The 8503-nt window shown below is 33.6% G+C and overlaps 1 long non-coding RNA gene across 2 annotated transcripts; it reads right to left on the reverse strand.

Annotated features, from left to right (window-relative positions):
* Positions 1-310: 310 nt before the first annotated feature.
* On the reverse strand, positions 311-3832 carry LOC145796895 (uncharacterized). Of its 2 annotated transcripts, XR_014337552.1 has the most exons (7): positions 3490-3832; positions 3264-3373; positions 3075-3167; positions 2161-2269; positions 1734-2074; positions 1610-1659; positions 312-843 (listed from the first exon to the last, which is right to left on the reverse strand). It is a non-coding gene; the product is annotated as an uncharacterized LOC145796895 (long non-coding RNA). The 2 variants fall into 2 exon arrangements; XR_014337550.1 differs by having other exon boundaries at positions 311-843; positions 2161-3167.
* Positions 3833-8503: the final 4671 nt, after the last annotated feature.

The raw sequence follows: 8503 nt of genomic DNA on the forward strand, positions 1-8503 counted from the left end.
AAAAGTTGGTTTTACCTCTTGCTTTCTTTTTCATTTCTTTTTTAATAGATTTTTTTGTAGGATCATGTTGGTTGAGATTAAAAAATAGTAGTTGCTTTTTCAGTTAGACTTATCCTTATCTTTAGTTATTTAATATTTTTAAAAGATTCACAAGTCAATTGTTGTCAAAAGAGAGTTTAAAAAATGGACTTATTTTTGCTTTTAGTATTTTTTTTTTTTAAAATTGTATAGTCAAGATAGATTTAAAAAGTAAATATTTTTTTTATATAATTTTAAAAAAAGTAAACATTTCGATATAATTTTAAAAAAGTAAACCCAAAAAACATACCAACCTCTTTTTATCCAAATTACCAAAAAAAAAAAAAAAAGATCAAATAAGCTTTCTACATCAACAAATATATTAAATATATCGAAATTGTACAAAATTCTTTTAAGAGCACACAACCAACAACCAAGGGAGTACATGATTGGTCGATTACTTTTTACACCATGCTCACACCATAAATAGAAGAAAAAAAAAACAAAAACAAAAACAAAAAGACTGTCCTAAAGAGAAAATGCAACTAACAAAACTTGATAAATGTACTGTCAACAGATTGGTAAAAACACATCCACTCTAAAACAAACAATTCTGATATTTCTTTTTTGGGTTCTAATTAGCTCAACCAATAATGTACACGCGTTTTTGAGGAAGCGATGAACATTTCTCAGGAAGCAAGCACTAAAAGCATGCCCAACAGCGCTCTACGTCTCACTCTTCTTCAGTTCATCTAAAACAAATTCAGCATACAAATCCTTGAGAGTAATGACAACAGTAGTTATCAGCGGTACCATTATTGCTCCCTGAACCATAAATTTCAACCAGTGTTAATCACTACATTTAAATCAAATATTTACATGCCAACCAACAAAAATAATTCTTTCATTAGAGATTGTACAAAACCATTTCAAATATCAGATTAATAAACCAGTAAATGAATAGTATTTATGAGCAAATACAAGGAAACCAAACCAAAGTTATAATTTAACTTACAAACAGTGATGAATACCTTTTAATCACAACATTTAAATCAAATCTTACATGCTACCCAACTAAAAAAATTCATTCATTAGAGATTGTATAAAAACCATTTCAAATATCAGATTAATAAACCAGTAAATGAAGAACATTTTTTAGCAAATAGAAGGAAACCAAGGTTATCATTGACGAACAATCAATGGAAACCTTTTAACAGAGATAGCAATCAACAATAGTTGGTAACTTTTATTTCATCACAATGAAAATTTAACTGACTATCCTCTTTTTGTTTCGCCTACCAAGGATTCAACACCTTTTTATCACGAAGTGTAGAGGTTATTAACTACTAACCAAATAATTCAAGTGCAATAGAAAGTAACGGTAATGTACAGGTCTCTTCAAATCAAAATTTGATCTACAATATGATAATTCCAGTTTAATTAGTTACCATTTGAACTATCAAATCAAAATATGAATACATAGAAGCACATGTAATGCTACCACCAGTAAGTGTTATTGAACTAAAAAAATCATAAACTAGAGTGCAATAATTTACAAAATATGAATTCAAGGAAGCACATGAAATACTACCACATGTAAGTGTTATCTCCACCTCGCTCCGGAGATGATTATCTCGAGCCCTGAGAATTAAAAATCGAGTGTTATCTATAGATTCAAAGAAAGGCGGAAGTGCAATACGTAGCCAGAAAATTACCCGTCATAAGAGAAGTCATCATCCAAATTCAAGGCATCAAGTTTGAACGTTTTGGCAAAGTGACAGAGTCAAAAGGTGCATGAGTTGCATCTTCTGGCAGATTAACTTCTACAGAAGCAAATGCTTTTCTTATGGTTATCAGAAAAAAATTGTAGTCTTGGCACAGATAGTTGACTTTCTTTGAATATATCCGAACAACGCCCAGTCGAAGATGACCTCACTCATGCACATAACCACACTCACTCATGCACATAAACACATTACTGTTGTTGTTTGGTCTAGCAATTAGTTGTAGTAGCCTCAAGACTCGCCATATGGAACAAAAGAATTGTCTCATTGATCTAATATCATGATACGAACAGGACCTGATCATTTCCAATAACTAGCAAGGAAACAAAATAAAGAAAAACAATGTTCAATGTCTTACTTTGACAAATGAACCATGCATTTTCAGCTTTTCTAGGAGACTTTTCCTCAACTGACTAATCCCAATCTTAGCATCATCATCATCTGCGCAATCCTCTGCCGACTCATACCTACAAATTAAAAAATAAAGCCAAAAATAAATAAATAAAAATCAAAATCAAAAGACCCACAATTCAATAACCTTAGCCAATAATCTATACATAGACAAGGATATGGAACTATAATTTCCTATCTGAAGGGGTGAGAATGATAATAAATTTTTTTAGTAATTGATATAAACTATCATATTTCAATTCATGAATAAAAAATAAAGTAAGACATAATATTAAAGGAAAAATTTATGGTGTGCATCCCTAAAAATGGGCGCACTTTAAGAAATGTTACACTAATGCTTATGCCAGCTTCGTATCAAGCATTGATATCTGTTACAGACATTTTAACGCATCTATTTATGCCAAATACTATCAATCAAAGTTGTAACTGTCATCCCCAAATCCTGGCATCATGAGAAAACAACACATCAAATTCCAAAACCAAAAACAAGGAATTTGATTTTCTTTTTCTTTACCATCGACCCATTATCATAAACCTCAAAATTTGATAAACACAACAGGTAAACACAGTTAAACAAATTCAACAAACCCTAGCAAGGATGGCACTTTTTTTTTAAGGTTGGTTTCATTGTTGAAGGTGGGTCTTAAAACACATATATAACATGCCGCTTTTTTTTTTTTCAGATCCTTTTTTTTTTTTTTTCATAACATTTGTTTGGTGTTTTAGTGAGTACCACAGTTAGGTCCCCAAAGTGAAATCATCTTCACCTGATGTTCTAGAATTATTATGAATCATTTGATCAACACACAAAACAGAGAGGAAAAATAAGCAAAGCATTTTCTTCTACACACAAAAAAAAACCATGAACATCATCATCAAACCCAACATAGCTCTTTTCCTCATCATCCAATCCTAGAAATTGCAGAGCTCTCCTTCCACCATCCACTGCAGTGACTATCAACACAGACAAAACAAACCCATTGACACATTTAATCAAACACTTGATGTGCATGAAAATGGATGCCAAAAAAATACGAATTTGCTTAATACCTTTACAAGAACATGAACATCATCATCATCGAAGACTTATCTTTCAAACGTTTCACATCCGAGCATTTAATAGGTTTACTATAAAATCCTCTGCCCATTCCTTCAAACACCTGTCATTTACAAATGAATATCAATATCAAAATTTTAAAATTATAATACATAATAGTTTGAAATTTTAAATATAAACTTAGAAAAAAACAATGAGCTAAACATTATAAAACATAACTGGGTTCCTCTGCATCGCTCAATAGGTCCTGTTCTTGCTCGTACTCGGATGAAACCGCGGCGTTTTGTACGAACTTGGAAGGCAAGGAGGCTTCGAAGGGTCTAGAAGTAGAGAGAAGAAATGAGGAACTTCATAGTCGCCGCACGTTGCTCAATGATGTCGTCTGCCGCTCACCGTTGTCTGCCACCGCTCGCTAGAGAGAGAGAGCCGTAAGGAGAGATTAGGGATTTTTGGTTGAATGAGATTTTTGATTCAAGAGATTAGGGATTTTGGTTGAAGAGATTGGGGGTTTTTAGTAACCTGAGCGGGAATGTAAAAAAAAAAAGACAGGCCGAGGGGGGGAGATTGGGGGGGTTTTGGTACCCTGAGCGGGAATGGAAAAAGGGAGGGTGGTGGGTTGTGTGAATGGATTTTATTATTATTATTATTATTATTATTATTATTATTATTATTATTATTATTATTATTATTATTATTATTATTATTTTTGATTTTCATCATAAATGAATATTTAAAAATTTTATTTTTTGTTAAAATAATTTTTTTTATAGTTAATGAAATTTTTTATTTTTTGTTTTCTTTTAGTTATTAAGGTTGAAAATTTATTTGTTTCATTCTTATTTTAATGAATTTTTTTTTTCATTTTGAATAAAAAAAAATTTTCATTAAAATAAAGTTAATTTTTTGTCATCAATGAAAAATATTTTTCTGCGACTCATTTTTTTTTTGTTACTAAAAATCAAGAACTAATTTTTTGTGGTACAGGATAGGGAGCAACAGTAGTGGTGAAGGTGGTGGATAAGAGGTGATAATGGTGGTGATGGTGATAGCGAATGAGATTAGTGGTGAAGTTGTGGTAATCGTAAAGGAGATAAAGTAGCGATGGTGGATGAGAGGTAATGGTAATAGTAATGGTGGTAGTGGAGTGGTGGTGATGGTGGTAGTAATGATAGTCGCAGAGGGGGAGTGGCAACAGTGGTAGTAGTTGTGGTAGTGGAATGACATTTTGCAGTAGTGTTGAAGGTGGTAGAAGAGATGGGTGGTGAGAGAGAAATGAGTGAGAAACAGATAGAGAAGAGAAATAGAGACAGAGACAGAGTGATGAGCGATAGAAAGACAAAGTGGTCTCCAAAAGTGATTTTCTTGTAGTGTCTCGATAAATCAAAATATAGCTTGGTAAATAGAGAAGAAGGGAGAAGGGAGTAAGCAAGGCGAACACAATGAGGGGGAGACAAATAGACAGGCAGATAGAGAGAAAAAGAGAGAGAGAAGAGTGCTGAGTGAAAGAGAGTGAGAGACAGAGAGACAGAGAAAGAAAGAGAGAGAGAGAGAGAGAGAGACAGAAAAAGAGAGAGAAACAAGAGATGAGCGAGAGATAGACAAAAAAAGAGAGAAAGAGAACAAAAAGAGATGAACGAGAGAAAGACATAGAGAGAGAAGAAAAATGAGTGAGATATATATATATATATATATATATATATATATATAGAGATGTGCGAGAGAGACACAGAGAGAAAATAGATGAGAGAGATAGAGAGAAGAGAGATGAGCGAGAGAGAGGTAAAGAGAAGAGAGATGAGTGAGAGAGGCAGAGAGAGAAAACAGATGAGAAAGATAGAGAGAAGAGAGATGAGCGAGAGACAAAGAGAGAAAGAAAGAGAGAGAGAGAGAGAGAGAGAGAGAGAGAGAGATAGAGACAGACAAACAGACAGAGAAGAGTGATGAGTTAGAGAGAGAAAGAGAAGAGACAGAGAGAAAAAGATAGAGAGTGAGAGACAGAAAAAAAAAGACAGAGAGAGAAGAGAGATAGAGAAAGAAAAAAGATGAGAGAGATAGAGAGAAGAGAGATGAACGAAAGAGACAGAGAGAGAAAAGAGATGAGAGAAGAGATAGATGAGTGAGAGACATAGAAAGAGAAAGAGAGACAGATAGAAAGACAGACAGAGAAGAGTGATGAGTGAAAGAGAGAAAGAGAAGAGAGAGAGGAACATGAAAAATTGGTGAAAAGAGACAGAGAGGGGGATAAGAAGAGATTGTGGTTTTTTCGTTTTGGGCGGGGGGGTTTGAGATTGGGGATTTTTTGTTTGGGTTGGGGGGGTTACAGAATGAGAATGGGAAAAAAAAAGGGAGGGGGAATGGAAAAAAAAAATTGGGGGAACATAGCGGGAAAGAAAAAAAAAAATCGGTCACAAATGAAATTTAAACAACAAAACGTGGTTTAACCTTTTTTTTTTTTTGCGACGAGGGTTGCCATTGTCAAAAAAATTTATTTTTTGTTAAAATAATTTTTTTTTTGTAGTTAATGAATTTTTTTAAAAAAATATTTTTTTAGTTATAGATTGAAAATTTATTTGTTTTATTTTTATTTTAATGAAAAAAAAATATTATTATTTTTTTTATGAAAAAGTCACATTTTTTTGCGATGGCAAGTTGTGCCGTCTCAAAAGGCACATTTTTTGCGACAGCAAGTTGTACCGTCTCAAAAAGTCACATTTTTTTTTGCGACGGCAAGCTATGCTGGCTCAAAAATGCACATTTTTTGCGACAGCAAATTGTGCCGTCTCAAAAAGTCATATTTTTTGCGATGACAAGTTACGCCGTCTCAAAAGGTCACATTTTTTGCGATGGCAAGTTGTGCCGTCTAAAAAAGTCATATTTTTTGCGACGGCAAATTATGCCGTCTCAAAATGTCACATTTTTTGCGACGGCAAGTTGTGTCGTCACTAAAAATGACTTTTTGCGACGACAAATGTGCTGTCGCAAAAAGTTCCGTCTCATAAGCCCACTTTTCTTGTAGTGTTATGATATATGTGATATTGATTATGAAACAAAGGGTGCTGGTTGTGAGATGTGGTTATAACATATGTGGGTAAAGGTAATGAGATATATGATTAGTGATTATGAGATATGTGATTTTGGTTATGAGCAGAGTGATATAGTTATAAGTCAAAGAGTGTTTGGTTATGAGATATGTGATTAGTAGTTGTGATATATGTGATATTGGTTATGAGATATGTGGGTAATGGTTATGAGCAAAATGGTGTCAAAGGGTGCTTGGTTGTGCTATATGTGTTAGTGGTTATAAGATATGTGGGTAATGGTTATGAGCAAAGTGGTGTCAAAGGGTGTTTGGTTATGCTATATGTGTTAGTAGTTATGAGATATGTGAGTAATGGTTATGAGCAAAGTGGTATAAAAGGGTGTTTGGTTATGCTATATGTATTTGTGGTTATGAGATATGTGAGTAATGGTTATGAGCAAAGTGGTGTCAAAGAGTGTTTGGTTATGCTATATGTGTTAGTGGTTATGAGATATGTGGGTAATGGTTATGAGCAAAGTGGTGTCAAAGGGTGTTTGGTTATGCTATATGTGTTAGTGTTTATGAGATATGTGAGTAATAGTTTTGAGCAAGGTGGTGTCCAAAGGTGTTTGGTTATGCCATATGTCTTAGTGGCTATGAGATATGTGGGTAATGGTTATGAACAAAGTGGTGTCAAAGGGTGTTTGGTTATGCTATATGTGTTAGTGGTTATGAGATATGTGGCTAATGGTTACGAGCAAAGTGGTGTCAAAGGGTATTTGGTTATGCCATATGTGTTAGTGGTTATGAGATATGTGGGTAATAGTTATGAGCAAAGTGGTGTTAAAAGGTGTTTGGTTATGCTATATGTGTTAGTGGTTATGACATATGTGGGTAATGGTTATGAGTGGTTACGAGATATGTGGGTAATGGTTATGAGCAAAGTAGTGTCAAAAGGTGTTTGGTTATGCTATATGTGTTAGTGGTTATGAGATATGTGGGTAATGGTTATGAGTAAAGCGGTGTCAAAGGATGTTTGGTTATGGCATATGTGTTAGTGGTTATGAGATATGTGGATAATGGTTATGAGTGGTTATGAGATATGTGGGTAATGGTTATGAGCAAAGTGGTGTCAAAGGGTGTTTGGTTATGCTATACGTGTTAGTGGTTATGAGATATGTGGGTAATGGTTATGAGTGGTTATGAGATATGTGGGTAATGGTTATGAGTAAAGTGGCGTCAAAGGGTGTTTGGTTATACTATATTTGTAAGTGGTTATGAGATATGTGGGTAATGGTTATGAGCAAAGTGGTGTCAAAGGGTATTTGGTTATGCTACATGTGTTAGTGGTTATGAGATATGTGGGTAATAGTTATGAGTGGTTATGAGATATGTGAGTAATGGTTATGAGCAAAGTGGTGTCAAAGGGTATTTGGTTATGCTATATGTGTTAGTAGTTATGAGATAAGTGGGTAATGGTTATGAGTAAAGTGGTGTCAAAGGGTATTTGGTTATGCTATATGTGTTAGTGGTTATGAGATATGTGGGTAATGGTTATAAGTAAAGTGGTGTCAAAGGGTGTGGTTATGCTATATGTATTAAAGGTTATGAGTTATGAGATATTGGCTATGTGACTAGTGGTTGTGAGATATGTAATGTTGGTTATTAGATATGTGACTAGTAGTTATGAGATATGTGATGTTGGTTATAATCAAAGTGATGTGGTTATGAGTAAAAAAGTGTTAATTATAAGATATGTGATTAGTGATTATGAAATATGTGATATTGGTTATGACAAAAAAATGTTGGTTATGAGATATGTAACTAGTGGTTATGAGATATGTGATGTTGGTTATGACTCAAAGGGATTGGTTATGAGATGTGGTTATGAGGTATGTGATCAATAGTTATGAGATATGTGATATTTGTTATGATCAAAGTGGTGTTGGTTATGACATATGTGACTATGATTATGAAATATGTGATATTAGTTATGAACAAAATGGTGTTGGTTATGAGATGTGGTTATGAAATATGTGATATTTGTTATGAACAAAATGGTGTTGGTTATGAGATGTAGTTATAGTTAAGTTATGATCAATTTGATTATAGTTATGAAGAAATATGATTTTAGCTCATAACTATAAAAAGTGACCTGTTTAGCAGGTCACTTTTAATGATGTGGCTCAATCCTAACCATTGATTATGTATGTA

Source organism: Camellia sinensis, chromosome 8 (genome assembly GCF_055761805.1).
Source record: "Camellia sinensis isolate YWXY chromosome 8, ASM5576180v1, whole genome shotgun sequence".
NCBI lineage: Eukaryota > Viridiplantae > Streptophyta > Magnoliopsida > Ericales > Theaceae > Camellia > Camellia sinensis.